Raw genomic sequence first — 17,000 nt, forward strand, 5'->3', positions numbered from 1 at the left:
CTTGCCTACTGCCTCCTGAGTGCTGGTATTCCGGGAGTGTAGCATTCCGGGAGTGTAGCACTGTGTTATAATTTTTGTAAGGCCATCAGCCCTCTGTTTCCATGAAGTCAGCTATGTTTGGAATGGAAACATTTGTGGGAAAAATGTCTATACTAAATAAACAACATGCAGGCTTTTTTTTTTCTTGTCGTTTTGTAAACAACATGTTCCAAGAGCTGTTCCCATGTTGTTTACCTTGTGTTAAGTAAGAAAAGTGAAATCTGCGGGAGGTGCTGCCTGCTACACAGGATGCCAGGATGGTACCACCTTACGTGGAATGCAGCGTCTATTTCGGTAAGCCTACAGGCTGACGCTTCAGATGCTAAGGAGCAGGAGGACATGATTTTCAAGGCGGTGTCTCTCGGCATTACTAAGGCTCACCTCACACCCCTGCCTCCCAAGCAGCTGAGGTTATAGACGTGCACTACTATGCCCAGCTGCAATTAGAGGAGGAAGATTGTGTCCTAGAAGAGTTGGAGCAATGAGCGAATACGGCTGCTTTTCTGGAAGAACCAGGTTCAGTTCCCAGCACCCACATGGCAGCTCCGGACTGTCTGTCACTCCAGTTCCAAGAATACAATGCCCTCTTCTGGGCCTCCAAGGGCACCAGGCACGCATGGAATAAGTGCACGGACACATATACAGGAGAAACACCTATGAATAGAATTATAATTTTTTGAGTTTTTCAAATATGGTTTGAAACAAAAAAAAATGTCATTCTTATAGCATTGCCAAGGACAAAGCTACACATGGGATGTCAACTAGCAGACGATTACAGCAATGCAAAGGTCTGCCTCAGCTGTAGCGGGCTTGCCCAGCGCGTGGAAAACCCTGGGTTTGATCTCCAGCACTGCAAAAAGAAGAAAGAAGAAAGGGAGGAGGAGGAGGACTAGAATTACAGCTGCATCAGGGAGGATGGAGAGGATCTAAAAAGCACCTTCAGTGGTACCAAAACTCGGATGACTAAATGTGAGAAGGGATGTAGGCTGAGAAAGGCTTCTTCCTCCATCGTAAGCCCTAGGTCTGCCCTTTCCTCAAACCTCCCAGAAGGTTCAAAGGATCTCAGTGAGCTAAAGAGTGGGCTGTAGGGCTGCAGGTGCAGCTCAGTGGAATAACACTAGCCAGGTATACACAGGGCCCTGGGTTCAGTCCCCAGTAACAAAGGAGGGAGGGGAGAAAAAGATCTGGGGCCAGCCAGGCAGATGGCTCATCAGGTAAAACACTTGCTGCCGAACCTGAAAACCCGAGTCTAACCCAAGATCTGAAGGGTGGAACGATTCTTGATTCCCTGGTTCCCACAGGAAGCCCTCTGAGCTGCACACGCACACATAAGCGTAAAACATTTTTAAACTCTTATTATTCTCTCATATGTTATACCTTGGCAACAGTTTCCCCTCCCTCCACTCCTCCAGTCCATCCCCCACCTCCCCGCTCCCCCAGATCCACTCCTCCTCCTTCTCCCTTAAAAAAAGAAAAGAGCAGGCCTCTCAGGGATATCCCCACCATGGTCTAATAAGATACAATAAGACTGGGCACAAATCCTCATATTATGACTGGATGAGGCAACCCAGTAGGAGAAAAAGAGTTTCAAAATCAGGCAAAAGGTTCAGCCCCCCCCCCCCACACACACACACATTCCCATTGTTAGGAGGCTCACAAGAACACCAAGTTAACCAGGAGAACATGGTCCACGGATTCAGCTAAGCGGGGCTCATAGGGTTTCACAGAGATGGAAGCAACAAACGTAGACCCTGTATGTGTCTGAGCTAGGTTCCCTGCATATACCTTATGGTTGTATAGCTAGGTGTAAAACCATTTTTTTTTTTTTTTTGGTTTTTCGAGACAGAGTTTCCCTGTAGTTTCTAGAGCCTGTCCTGGAACTAGCTCTTGTAGACCAGGCTGGCCTCGAACTCAGAGATCCGCCTGCCTCTGCCTCCTGAGTGCTGGGATTAAAGGCGTGCGCCATGTAAAACCGTTTTTAAAAGAAGAAAAGGACAGGAGAAGATGAGAAGAGACAGAACAAGAAAGCTTAAGAAAAAGCATCTGGAGCTGAAAATAAACAAAGATCTCTAACCACTCATGTGCCACACACACACACACACACCATCACCCCATTACCACCCATGTGTGTGTGTGTGTCTCTCACACACACACACCCACCATCACTCCCATGACCACCCATGTGTGTGTCTCTCTCTCTTTCACACACACACACACACACACACACACACCATCACCCCATGACCACCCGTGTGCCACACACGCACACCATCACCCCATGACCACCCATGTGCCACACACGCACACCATCACCCCATGACCACTCATGTGCCACACACGCACACCATCACCCCATGACCGCTCATGTGTGTGTGTCTCTCTCTCACACACACACATACACCATCACCCCCATAACTACCCATGTGTGTGTGTCTCTCTCTCATACACACACACACACACCATCACCCCATGACCACCCATGTGTCACACACACACACCATCACCCCATGACCACCCATGTGTCTCACACACACACACACCATCACCCCATGACCACCCATGTGTCTCTCACACACACACTGTCACCCCACATCACCACATGGCCTCTTGAACTGCTCTATATACTGTCACTCTGAAAAGCAGAACCTCATTTGCTCTCTGACACAGAGCGCTTTTGACAGAAGAAACACCTGTCAACATTGCCCTTCCTTTCTTCCTGCCAAGGAGCACAGAAATACCTCCACCATAGAAAAAGTATTTCCGGTTTCCTTCAGTTGCCAGTCTGAGTGTTAAGCCTCCTCAATGTGGCCAAGCAGCCCAGAGTCCATTTGCATACTGGCCACTACTAGCTGAAGCCAGCTGCAAGGGAGCTTGGTGGTGACGGGCCTATCCCAAGGAGCTAGGGGTAGCATGAGCCTACAAATCAGGAGGCAAGAGCTTGCTCACCAAGCCTGTCTTTAATGGAGCCGGTCTGTGGAAAGTTCAAGAGGACGTAGTCTCTGAGAGTCATAAAACCTGTCACCTCCTTTCCTCTCAAAAAACAATTTTACAAAATTTTAAGTGGGCGCCTGCCTACATTCCACAAAGATGAGCCCTGTTCATTCCTCAAGTCAGCTGACTCTGCCAAAAATCTGCTATTTCATTCTCCCCATGCAGGAGAGTCAGGCTCAGCTTCTCACCCTCACATGGCCTCCTCTGGCCGCAGTGGCCTGATGCAGACTGAGAAGCTGAGTTCATCCAAAACAAAATGCAGCCGGTATCCTCCAAGATCCCCACCAGGAGCCACTTCCCAGCAAAACTTGTAGGAAGACCTTACCAGAAGGTCTATCCTGGCTTTCCCAGACGCCTTGAGTCATCTCTCAGCACCTGTGTAAAATATCCACCAAGCCACCTCAACCATCCACCATCAGCCTGACACAGACAAGGTTCCTTCTGCATGATAAATTCAGTTGTCAACCCATGGCCAGGTTAGTCCACCTTACTGGTGTGTGTGTGTGTGTGTGTGTGTGTGTGTGTGTGTGTGTGTTCACGTGTGCTCATGTGTATATGTTTTTGGAGTCCAGAGGACAACATTGGGTGTCAATCCTCAATAAGTAAATATCTACTTTGGGGTTTTTTTGTTTGTTTTTTTTTAAGATTTATTATTTATGTGTATGTATGTATTTGTGTGTATTTTTGTGTATGTATATGTGTGAGTGCAATTGCCAAAGGATGCCAGAAGAGGGCATCAGAACCCCGGGACTGGAGTTATAGAGTTGTGGGTGCTGGGGATCAAAGCCAGATCATCTGGGAGAATAACCAATATTAAAAATGTTGACCACTGAGTCATCCCACCATCCCCTACACACACACACACACACACACACCACAACATACACACACACATACACACACCACACTTTGTTCTCTGAGACAGAGCCTCTCACTGACCTGAAACCCCACAAAAAAGTCACGCGGGTTAGTCAGTCAGCCCCAGAGATCTGCTTTGCTGCTTCCTCCGCGGTGCAGTGATCACTAGTGCATGCCCAGCTCAGCTTTTATTTTATTTATTTATTGGGGGAGGGGTTCAAGACAGAGAGAGTTTCTCTGTGTAACAGCTCTAGCTGTCCTGGAACTCACTCTGAAGACCAGGCTGGCCTCGAACTCACAGAGATCCACCTGCCTCTGCCTCCTGGGTGCTGGGAGTAAAGGCGTGTGTCCACCACTGCCTGACATGCCCAGTTTTTTAATGTGGATTCTGGGATCAAGCAAGCCCAGGTCATCACGCTTGCAAGGCAGACACTGTCCTGACTGCCTTCCCTCCAGCTCATGCAGGTTAATGTTTTAACTTCAAGTTTCGTCATTTCCTAGAGGTAGAAACAGCTCTGCATGCTGAGCAATTTGGGGCCCACACCTCCTTTGTGGGGCCATCACACTTGGGTAACAGTTGCCAGCCGTAATCTGCCCAGGATCCATTATCAGACAACTGGGAACAGTACTACACTCCCGAGCAGAGCCCCATGGGACTCTTCGTATCAGCCAACCTACCCTGGTCACCTGGCCTCACTCTTTCCTGCCTCAGAAACGGTAAGTGAGGCTCCAGTCTACAGCCTTCCCTTCCCCGGCGATACCTAATGCTTCCCAGTGTCCCCCATAGTGTGATGTGCTGTCTCTGTTTGGAGACTTGTCAGTTTGACAGACTTCCAAAGGTGGCTAGTTGTGATTCCCTTGGCTTGCCATACTTGAATAAAAAAATTTTGCATTTATTTATTTATTTGCTTGTTTATTCTTTGTTTATGTGTTGTGTGCCCACATATACATACACCCACTTGTATGCGTGGAGATCAGAGGACAATTTGTGCGAATTGGTTCTCTCCTTCGACCACACGTGGCCTGAGGATCAAACTTGGATCATCAGGCTTAACAGCAAGCACCTTTACCCACTGAGCCAACTCACCGGTCCAATAATAGCAATTTATTATAGGCACATAATTTGTCATTTATTATAAAGCTATAATATATTAATGATACTAATCTATACTAAATAACAAACAATACCTTGACAATAATAAATTATAACCATTTTGAAGCAGCAGCCTCAGGCTCTGTTCTGGAACCACCTTCACCATATTTTCCAAGCTCCTGGTTGCCAAATCCTTACCTCATCCCTCCCACCACTTCCTTGCTGAAGCATGACATTTTTGCAGGTCACTGTCTGGGTTCAGTCCTCGTGGCCTTAGACTCTTCCGATACTGTTCCCATCAGTGCTCCACCAGGCCCTGAGCTCTGTCCATTTCCAGAGCCACACCCAGTGACAGTTGCCACCTATTCACAACACTTACTAGACACCTCTGGGACGCTAACCCGCTCCTTGCTCATGCTCGTGTCTCCAGGCACCTCGAGCTCTGAACTAATAGCCTGTGTCTCAACATTCTCTTCTCTCTGCTCTTCCTGTATAAAAGCTCACCAGAAACCTGGGCGCCCCAGCGGCCCTCACTGAAATCCTCCCAGGAGTGCCTAGGTGACGTACACCTTCTTCCCAGAGCCTGCCGCCATTACCCATCATAACAGACTCTCCCACCTCAGCTAGATTCCAGCCCTTTGCTCTGGTCCCTCCCATCCCTCCTGTGTACCCCTACCAGCCCATCTCCACCAATCCATCCCCAATGCTTCATCAGACTGCTCCCCTGATTTAGGGCTTTCCATAGTGCTGCTCACTGGAAAGTCTAAAACCCTTGACCTAATAAATGCAGTCTTTGTGATCTGGCTTTCCTTCCAAGCACATCTAGCCCTGTCCCTCCTCCCACTCCACACCCCAGCAGCACTTAGCTCCAGAATGCAGTGTAGTGACCCACACTTCTGCTCCTTCATTCCTTCTCTTGCTTCTGGGGGTCCCTTGGGAATGCCTGTCCATAAGCCACTGCTCTCTCCCAGGATTTCTTCCAAATGCTCCCCTTTTGGCCACATATGATCCTTGTAATGCTAGATTGTTCTTGTTTCTTTCCATGTTTATTCAAAGATGCTTCTTCCCAGGCATGGTGGTACACACCCATCATCCCAGCACTCAGGAGGATGAGATGGGAAGATTGGCAGGATCACAAGGCTAGCCTAATCTACATAGTAAATTCCAAACTAGGCTAGACCATAGGGGGGGCGTGGAGAACCAGGGCCTGGTGAGATAGATAGTTCAGTGGATAAAACACTTGCCACGCAAGCCTGGCAATCTGAGTTCAATCCCTAGAACCCACACTTCCAGGAGGGAACCTACTCCTGAGAGTTGTGTACGCCTGCTATCACACACACCACACAATAATAATAATAATTTCCTCTCAGAAATCAAAAACAAAATTCTTGAAAGCCAGTGTCTTGGATACTTTTCTACTGCTGTGATAAAGCACCATGACCAAGGCAGCTTGTAGAAGAGTTTATTTGAGGCTTACAGGTGTAGAGGCTAAGTCCATGATCATCATGGCAGGGAGGATGGCAGCAGGCAGGCAGGCGTGGTGCTGGAGCAGTAGCTGAGAGTTTACATCTTGATCCATAGCAAGAGGCAGGACATAGGGGTACTCGCCTTTAATCCCAGCACTTGGGTCTCTGTGAGTCTGAAGCTAGCATGGTCTACATATGGAGTTTCAGAACAGTAAGGGCTACATAAAGAGACCCTGTTTCAATAAACAAACAAACAAAGCACAAGCCGGAGAGATAGCGGGAGGGAGGAGGAAAGAGAGAAGGAAGAGAGGGAGAATGCACTGGGAGTGGTGTGGGCTTTTTAAACCTCAAAGTCCACCCTCAGTCACAACTTCCTCCAACCAGGCCACACCTCCAAATTCTTCTCAAATAATTCCTCCAGCTGTAGACCAACATTCTAATACATGAGCCTATGGGAGCCATTCTTATCCAAACCTCCACGGTCAGGTAGAATGGCACATGTCTATAATGCCAGCAATGGAAAAACTGACACAAAGATTTCTAGTAATTTAAGGCCAACGTGGGCTACCTACTGGGTTTCAGTCCTCCTTGAGCTGTGTGTGTGTGTGTGTGTGTGTGTGTGTGTGTGTGTGTGTGTGTGTGTGTGTGTGTGTGTGTGAGATATGTTTGAGATGGACCATGACCTCAGGTCACAGTAAGCAAATCAGTTTACAGTCCTGTTCCAGGGAGGGGTTTCACCAATGTAGCAGCTCTGCCCGGACAGGGGAGGGTTTCCCCAGTGAAAGTGTTCCAGCCTCGCTCCGCTCTGCTCTCCTCTCATCTGCTCCACTCTGGCCAAAGGTCTTCACCCAAACCTCAGTCAAGAGACTTATAGGGAGGGAAGAATCCAGGAGAGTAGCTGCCTCTGCCAGGGTGGAGAAGGGCAGCAGCAGCAAACTGAACAGGCACAGGGCTTATACAGGGCTTCTTAGGGGCGGAGCTTTTCCAGGGAGAAGATTTTCAGGGTAGGAATTGGTCAGATTTCAGTCCCGTGAGCTCAGATTAGCTAGCGTTTGTACTCAGGGATTGGTTGGTTTTCTGCTTAGTCAGGGACCAATTTTGCTCTGGTTTCAAGGCCAAAGTGTGTTTCTTTTACTGGCCCTTTCTAACCTTTTGGCTCTAATTTCAGGGCCAGGGCATATTTCTTTCACTGGCTCTGATGCTAGGGCCAGAGTGTGTTTCTTTCAGTGACCCTTTTACCTTACACTCAGGGCACTATCACCTGTTCCTCCTCCCCAGAAACCACATCCTGTCTCCCACCTACAGCTGAACAGACAAAAGAGCAAGGAACTAGCAGGGTAGGACAGGGTTCTTGTGGGTATTCACACACACACACACACACACACACACACACACACACTTCCCCTAAGGGAATCTTTTTAAAGAATACACTTATAATCCCAACACTACATTGGTGGAAACAGGAGAATAAAGTATTCAAGGCTAGCTTGTGCTGCAAAATGAGACCCTGCCTCAAAAAGAACAAAACATCTCCTTGACTACGTCACCACCTCCCTATAAACCTCCTGTGTTTTCCAGCTGCCAAGTTCGAAAAGACAAGGACCTCATTTCTCCTTTCCTTCCCCACTTGGTATTTGCTGCCACGCCCACTTTGTTCTGCTTTGGTCCTAGGCTTTTGTTCATGCTGCTGCCTCGGTGTTAAATCCCTCTCCCCTTCCCTCTTCTGCTTATTTATTTCAGAGTAAGAATGCTCCAACTACCCAGGCAGTGGTGGCGCACTTTAATCCCAGTGTTTGGTCAAAAGTGAGACCCCAGTCCTCTAACACCCCTATATCCAAAGAGGCTGGAATGTAATATTGGGTTGGCAGGGTCACTCCCAGCCTGCCAAGTACTTCATGCTTGGACTCCAACTCCCAGCCTGCAAGCACTGACCACTCCCACAGGGTATTTAGGGTCGCTGGAACAAGGAACACTTGATTTTGGGTTTGTGTGTGTGCTCCCTCTGTCTTTTCCTTGCCATGCTCTTCAGGCCATCCGGGAGTGAGTGTGCTGTCTATTAAACACGGGCATTTAATTTGGTTTGATCTGTCTGATTGGAGTTCTTTTGTGTCGGTGGAGCGGCTCGTCTTAAGATTTTTCCTAACACCCAGCACTCGGGAGGCAGAAGCAGGAGGATCTCTGTGAGTTTGAGGCCAGGTTATTCTGCAAGAACTAGTTCCAGGACAGGCCCCAAAGCTATAGAGAAACCCTGTCTCGAAAAATAAAAAGCTCCAACTAGCAACCAAAGGCAGCAGCAGTTCTATGGGTCAGCAGAGTAGGCCTGAACCAGCTGCGATGATACTCATCTCTGCCCTGCCTTGTCGACTGACATCGGCACCAGTGGGGTGATTGTGGAGGGGTTCACTCCTTGTCTGGCTGTCAGCAGAGGGGTCTGACATAGCAGATCTTCCTCACATGGCAACCAGGTGACACTTATGCATCATGTTTGACGGAAACCATGAGCCAAAAGTGTAGCATAAAAGGGTCAACCAAAGAAATCCATCCTAGCCCTAAAACCCAAGCCAATGAAAGAAACACAGATTGACTCTGAGACGAAAGCCAGTGGAAAAAAATACTTTAACTCTGAACCCAGAACCAAAGAAACCTACCCTGACCCTGAAACCAGAGCCAAAGAAACACATTTTGACCCTAGAACCAGAGCTAGGGTCTGTATTGCAGCTAAAGAGATCCCCATGTTTCTGGGCTCTTGGTCCTAGCTTCTACACCTTCCTCCCTCCCCCTTCTCTTGCCCTGTTGTGTGATATATGTGACTGTGTATGGATACACTCCCCGGAGCCCTCACAAGGAGAGGCCAAAGTTGACTCCAGACGTCTAATTCAATTACTCTTAGCCTTATTATGTTCAAAGACTTAATTTACTTGTATATATGTGTGTGGCTATGTGGCCACCAGATCTTCTAGAGTAGGAGTTATAGGTGATTGTGAGCAGCCTGACAGCCGGGAACTGAACTCTAGTCTTCTTAAAGAGTAGCCAAGAGTTCTTAACTACTGGCCCTCTCCAGCCCTCTCCAGCCCTCTCTACCTTATGATTTGAGACAGGGTCTCTCACTGAACCTTGAGCTCACCATTTAGACTAGACTGGCCGGCCAGTGAGCTCCCAGGATCTACCTGTTCCTGCCCACCACCATCCACCCACCCCCTTCAGCACTAGAATAATAGGCATACGTTGCCACACCCAACTTTTTAAATGGGTGCTGTTAATCAAATTCCAGTTCTCTCTTTATCCACTAAGTCATCTCCCAGACCCTCCTCACTTCTTTCCCCTGAGAAATAGCTCATGAGTGCTTAGACCTGCCTCCTGTCCAAAGAAAGCTGGGATCCACTTTCACACTGAATCATTTCCAGCCCTTTGGATCATGCCCTCTCCCCACTTCAAAACAGAGTCGGCATTCTTTCAGAAACCAGTGGATGGATCTTTCCATTAGACCTGAGCAAATTATGTGGTGGTGCTTTCATGTCAAAATCTATCCATGGCAGATTGTTCACAGACATCCACATTTTAGAATTTTAAAGTTTTTAAATAAAATGCATATATGGTGACTGTGAGTATACCCCCTTTTTTGTATAAGACTCCATGTGTTCTTTCAATAATTCCTTGCCCCTGAGTAGTATATTATCTCAAATCCTTGAGATGAGTTTGTTCCAGAGGCTGATATTGGGATTTTAGCATCATTATGTGATGTGGAATTCCCCTCTGTATGCTGTGAATACCGTTGGTTAATAAAGAAGCTGCTTTGGGCCTATTGCAATGCAGAATAGGGCAAGGTGGGAATTCCAAGCAGATAGAGGAGGAGAGAGTAGGCAGAGTCAAGGAGAAGCCATGAAGTTGCTGCAGAAGACAGACTCACCTGAACCTTGCCAGTAAACCACGAGCCTTATGGTAAAATATAAAATAATAGAAATGGGTTAATTTAAGATGTAAGAGCTAGCTAGAAATACACTTAAGTTATTGGCCAAACAGTATTGTAAATAATACAGTTTCTGTGTGATTATTTCGGGTCTGGGTGGCTGGGGAATGAACAAGCAGCCTCTGCCAACAGTACCCAGACAAGAATTATCATTTATTTAAGGCATTAGTGACCAAAAGCCCTGTGACGGCTAACAGAGAAATTCACTTTCTATCTAACATTCCATGGTGGGGAGGGGACAGGGATGATGTATTCTTTCTATAATTATTTCCTGCTGACCTTAGGATGCTGTTTCCAGTTCCTGGAAGGCTAGAATGTTAGTGGAAGGCAATGCGGGAACTTAAAAGCATCTGGTTCATTGACAAGTTGAAAACACAGCATTTACATTGGCTGGATTGGTCCACATCAGCTTTCAGCAAATTCAGGACTCACAGTGATTTGCAGTAAACTGTCGTCAGCAACTAACACTTGGATGGATTTGTCCGCCAAGTGGAAACCTGTTGAGACAGATACAAACTAGGAACAGAGTTAAAATTTATGAACTCATTTGAAACTTGTAGACTCGTAGTCTCAGTAACTGAGGGAGGGGAGGAGTCCCAAGACCAGGAGAGAGAGAAAAATACCATAATCCTTTTAACTTGTGAGAAGTGGATCCAAGTTTTAGGACTCTCTTGATTTTCTGAAATTTATATGAATCTCCATTTTATAGAAAGACATAAAACTTTTAGATATGTTAGCATTATCAATCTGTGCTGAAATCCAGGCTGTAGAAGAAGCAGGTGGCAGGTATCTATAAAACAGCAGAAGTAGATTCACATCCTTGAACCTTAGCAAAACCTATAGATTTTGGTTAAACAGCACATAAGCCTATATTCAGAAGACAACCAAAAGAAATTTAAAATCTTGAGCTTGTGACCCCAACAGTAAGCAGGCATTGCTCTGTGAGCTTGTCAGAACTCTATTAATGCTAAACTCTGAACTCTTGAAGTCCAGGTATAATGATGTTATGGAAGGGGAAAGAAATCCTGTAATACTTTTATATACAACTTAAGCCATTTTTATCCTTATAAACTGTATCCCTATTTTTCAGAATAGCCTCTTAGAACCATATAATCCAAGCTTTTGTGCCTTCAGATCCTTGTAACCTGTATTGATGTCCTCAGGCCTTTATATTTTTTTAGACCCTCAGAGTTTATGCAGACTCATTACACAAGCATTTTGTCTTATTTATAATCATCATAGAAGCAGTTAGACTGCAGTTTTCAGTTACAGACCACAGATGTGATGCTGGCAGTTTTAGGAAACAAGTTTGGGCTTTAGCCTGTCATTTCATTGGAGGCCAATCACACAGAACCCTGTAACCCAGAGGGTTGCAATATGATGATTAATTATTAACTTGTATTTTTGGCCTGAGTCCTCCTTTCATCAAGAACATGATCCCATTTTTAATATAAATATTCTGCAGTGAAGAATCACAAGCCTTCTTAATGAAAAAAACCAACCAGAATTTACACAGCATGGTCAAACCTCATACAGACTTTACAGCTTCCCTTGAAACTCAGTGTTATTCACATCTCTGTGGCCTTCTACAACCTTCTGTGTATCCTTGGGTCCAGTCTGCCCTCTTTGCTCCTCTGGTTTAGGCAGACATAGACAATTTCCTTTTTTCTTTCCCAATTATTATTCCAGTCTCTTGCATTTTTTCTTATCTTTTCTCTCACTTCCCAGACAACATGCAAATTTCCATCTAAATGTTTTTCTGTGATTTCTTCCAGCAGTCTAAAACATTGCATAAATACAACATTTTAAACAAGAGCAGAAATATATATATAATAGAAATAATTTAAATTTGCATTAACATATAAAAACCTGTAACAATGTGAAACATTTGAGACTAGCAGCAGTTTTCTATATCTTAATCAATAATAATTTGTACCTAATTTCCTTAAAAGATGATAAGTATTTGTAACCCATTGGATATAAATGACTAAAACTCATATTTTTTCTTTTCTTGTGAAAACAAAAGCATGTTTCCCAAACATAATGCATCTTTGCTTTTATCTTAAAATCAACGCTTTCCAGAGCATACAGGTTAGTATAATTCGACAATTTTACTTCAAGCAGTATCAGGACAGGAAAGGGTTAAGGTGGGAAACTGCTGGCCAGCAGAAGAGACCTTGAGTGCTATCACAGTGAAGAAGATTTTCTCTTAGGAAGGAAAGGAGGGGGGAGCAGCGCTGGTGGGCACAGAGTGTGCCCTTGGCTGCCAGTGTTCCTGAAAAAAAAAAAAATGCTAACTTCTCCAGCCACAATTCCGGATTCTCTGTTTCACATCCATGCAGTTTTTCCACTGCAAGCGGTCAATTTCCCTGCCATCCTGTTCACATGTACATGTCTCCCTGATATATTCTCCCTGCCCACCTGAGCATGAGCAACCTCCCTCCCTCTGCAGGAGCTGCTGACTGGCTGTGGGCCAGAGAACAGCAGAGGGAGGTGGCCCTTGCCATGCCTCTCCTTAGAGAAGCTTTTCTTTCAGGACTCAAAGTGCTGGAACTGAGCTAACAAAATGCACAGGGTGGATGAGGCAGAAGACAACAATGACAGACAAACAGGTTTCTGTGCCACTTATGCTTTTCAAAGACATGAACACATAAGACAGAACAGCAACATAGTAACAGTCAAAACAGACCAAGACAAGGAGCGCTCATCCACTCACGTACTCATACTCCTCACTGTAGGGAACCAGGGGCACATCCTTTATGCATTTCAAAAACTGGAGCAATTGCTGTTGTCCTTCCATAGTACCCCTAACCTTTAAAACATCTGTAAGTAAATGTACAAATTCTAAAAATTTACACAGTTGTGGATGCCCTACCTTGGCACCTCTAACTTTTAAAGTATCTATAAGTAAATGTACTTTTCTTAGACCTATAATTATATTAACTCTTAAATTTAGTTACTTTTAACTTATTTTCAGACTGTGCAACTGGTGTTTTTAGTATTTACATGTGTGTTTACTTACTCCTGGATAAGCTCACCACAGTTCCATTTTTCTGAGTGCACTCTTTCAACTCAAGGTGACCATCACATAAGTCCCCCAAATCCAGCCCCACTTTGGGCGCCATATGTCAGAGCCTGCTCCAACAAAGTTGGATGGGATATCTGGAAGGGGGTACGAGGTTAAGGAAATACCAGACTGTAAGAAATTGAGACAGAAAATACAGGATAGATCCAGAAGGTCTGTTGGTGAATTCCAACCAGCCTCAAGTTTATTTCAGAGCCTGCTTATATGCAAAAGCAGAATAAAGCACAGCATAGTCAGCCAGTGTCTAATCATGAGAGACACTCCTGTCCTTGAGTAAGAGTTTCCAATTTCTATCTTGATATTCCTGAAGTTTGGCATCAGCAGTATTTTTTCTATTAAATCATGTGTTCTTTTCTCATGGTCAAAATGCTCTTTCCCATGGGCTTAATCAGAACTTTGTCACAGCCCTCAAGGACACAGGCAGAGCATGCAAGCTTGAACTCAAATGATTTGTAAGTCAGAATTGACTCCAGATGGAAACTGAGTCGCACATGGGCTACCACACACCTCCCATAGTAGTGCTGGGATATCCCACAGCAATCACTAAATAACAAAATACCCCGCTGGCTTGCCTATAGCCTGATCTTATGGAAGAATTTACTCAATTGAGTCTCCCTCTTCTCTGATGACTCTAACTTGTGCCAAGGTGACCTAAAAGTAGCCAGCACAGCCAGTCTGAGCTTCATAGTTCAAAAAAGGAAAAGAGGGGCTAGTGAAGTGGGTCACTGTGTCAAGATGCTCACCACAAAGAGTAATGACCTGCGTTGGGTCCCTCATGATTAAAGGAGAGAAACAACCCATACAAGCATACAAGTTGTCCTCTGACCTCCACACATGGCATGCAAGAGGACAATAAAAAATAAATAAATGTATGAAAAATAATATTTCTCTTAGTCTGTATTCTATTGCTGTAAAGAGACACCATGACCATGGCAACTCTCATAATAGAACCATTTAATTGGGGCTTGTTTCTGGTTTCAAAGGTTTGTTCTGTTATTGTTATGATGGGAAGCATGACAGTGAACAGGCAAATATGGCACTGGAGAAGTAGCTGAGAGTTGTACATCTGGATCCACAAGCAGCAGAAAGAGAGAACTACTGGGCCTGGCTTGGGCTTTTGAAACCTCAAAGCCTACACTTCCTTCAACAAGGCTGCACCTCTAATTCTTCTCAAGTAATGCCACTCCCTAATGACTAAGCATTCAAATATATGAGCCTATGGGAGCCATTCTGTTTGTTTGTTTGTTTGTTTGTTTCAAGACAGGGTTTCTCTGTAGCTTTGGAGCCTGTCCTGGAACTAGCTCTTCTAGACCCAGGCTGGCCTCAAACTCACAGAGATCCACCTGCCTCTGCCTCCCCAGTACTGGTGTGTGCCACCACCACCCCACTTGGGAACCATTCTTATTCAAACCACCACATACTTAAATACAAGGCTTTCTTGTTTGTTTTGTGTTTTGTTTTAGCAAAAAGGAGAAACTAGAAGAGAGATATGTTTATCTCTCAGATTTGGAATATGAAACCCAAGGTTTTGGGCCCATCTGGTCAGCATCTGGTAAGAGCCTTCCTCCCAGCTGCTTCTGGGAAGTTTCTGAAGGGTCACACAGACGAGAGATCACACAGAGAGAAGGGAAGCCAGAGTGAGACGAGACAAATCCAGCCCCCTTAGTAACCCCCTCATGAGGTGGAGCCCCTATGACCTATTTACCTTCCACCAGGCTCCACCTCTATTTATTATGTATACAATATTCTGTCTGTGTGTATGCCTGCAGATGGTTGTGAGCCACCATGTGGTTGCTGGGAATTGAACTCAGGACCTTTGGAAGAGCAGGCAATGCTCTTAACCTCTGAGCCATCTCTCCAGTCCCCAGGCTCCACCTCTTAAAGGCACCACCAGTTTCACACAGTTATACTAGGGACCAAGCTTCTAGCATGAGTGTGAGGGACTGCACGCGTCTGAACCACAGCAGGGGTATCTCCAGTCCTCTAAGTCAACAGACCCAATGTTTTTACCAGCTGTGCAACCACTGCACAGCATAAGCACTCTTGTTCCGGCTGCCATGTATTTCCCTTAGTAAGAAAGCTTGGACCATGAAGAGCAGCTCCAGGACAGGCAGATTTTCCATGTGGGTCCCAGGAGAGAATGTTCCAGCAAGCCAGGGAGAAGCTACATACTCATGTGCAAAAAAAAAAAAAAAAAAAAAAAAAAAAAAAAAAAAAAAAAAAAAAAAAAAACCTTAGCATCACTTCTGCATGACCTGTTAACTGAAGTAGTCAGAAGGCCTGTGGAGAGTCTAGAGGAGGCAGAGAGCTGTGGTGGGGGCTGTAGTGATCTCAGCACTTGGGAGGTAGGGTCTGAAGGGTCAGGATTTCAGGGTCATACTCAGCTATATAGCAGGTTTGAGGCAAAGAGAGAGATTCCCCATTTTTATATTATTTCATTTTATTTTATTTGTGCAGCCCTGGCTGTCCTGGAACTCATTTTGTAGACCAGACTGGCCTTGAACTCAGAAATCCACCTGCGTCTGTCTCCAAAGTGCTGGGATTAAAGGCATGCGCCACTACGACCCCAGCTCTTTCTTTTTTAAACAGGGTCCCACTATGCCCAGACTTAATTTCTTAATAAAAGAATACATAAGAATTTGTACCTAGGTTTTGGAATCAACACAGGCCTATGTGGGGTAATTTGTTGTTTTAAGAGATTTTTTATTCATTCATTCATTCATTCATTCATTCATGTTTTGAGACAGGGTCTCATGTATTCCAGGCTGGCCTCAAGCTCTCTATGTAGGCAAAGATAGCCTTGAACTTCTGATCCTCCTGCCTCCCACTCCCGAGTACTGGGATTGTAGACATGTACCACCACTCCCGTTTTGTGGATGCTGGATATCAACCCCGGGATTTCATGCATATTGGACAAACATCCTTCCACTAGGCTGCATCCTCAGCCTCCATTCTTCCGTATGCTGAATCACTTGGATCACGCGCTTCTGGTCATCCATAGGGAAAAAGCATGTCACCTGGGAGCTGTCTGAGCTAGGGGATCCCATGATGGCTTGTGGTCAGTTCTCCACATGGCTAGCTCAAACTTCTTCATAAGACTGATTGGAACTAATTTCCAAGAAAGCCATTGCCAACACAAATGCAGTGTTTAGGCATCTGTCTTCCTCATGCATGCTAATGGCCAGTTGGCCAAAGCTCGTCACATGGCCACACCCAGAACTGGCACAGATACTGGAGGCTTGATTCATAGGGACCACTAACGAGGCAATCTATCACCCATGGGCAACTCTGGTTCATCTTTGAAGACTCAGTGTCCATTTCTGCTCTGCCCTATTCAGGAGGAAGGAACAGGGGACTCCGAGGAAGCAGGGCTCCAAACACAGCAGTACTGAGCACAGTTAAATTCAGGAAGACTATAGCAGGATGCAAAGGTTCACGACAGACAGGGATCAGGAAGTCGACAGGGGCTCCCACCCTAACCAAGAAGCTGTCTGCAACTGA

This window comes from Arvicola amphibius, chromosome 3 (genome assembly GCF_903992535.2).
Source record: "Arvicola amphibius chromosome 3, mArvAmp1.2, whole genome shotgun sequence".
Taxonomy (NCBI): Eukaryota; Metazoa; Chordata; class Mammalia; order Rodentia; family Cricetidae; genus Arvicola; species Arvicola amphibius.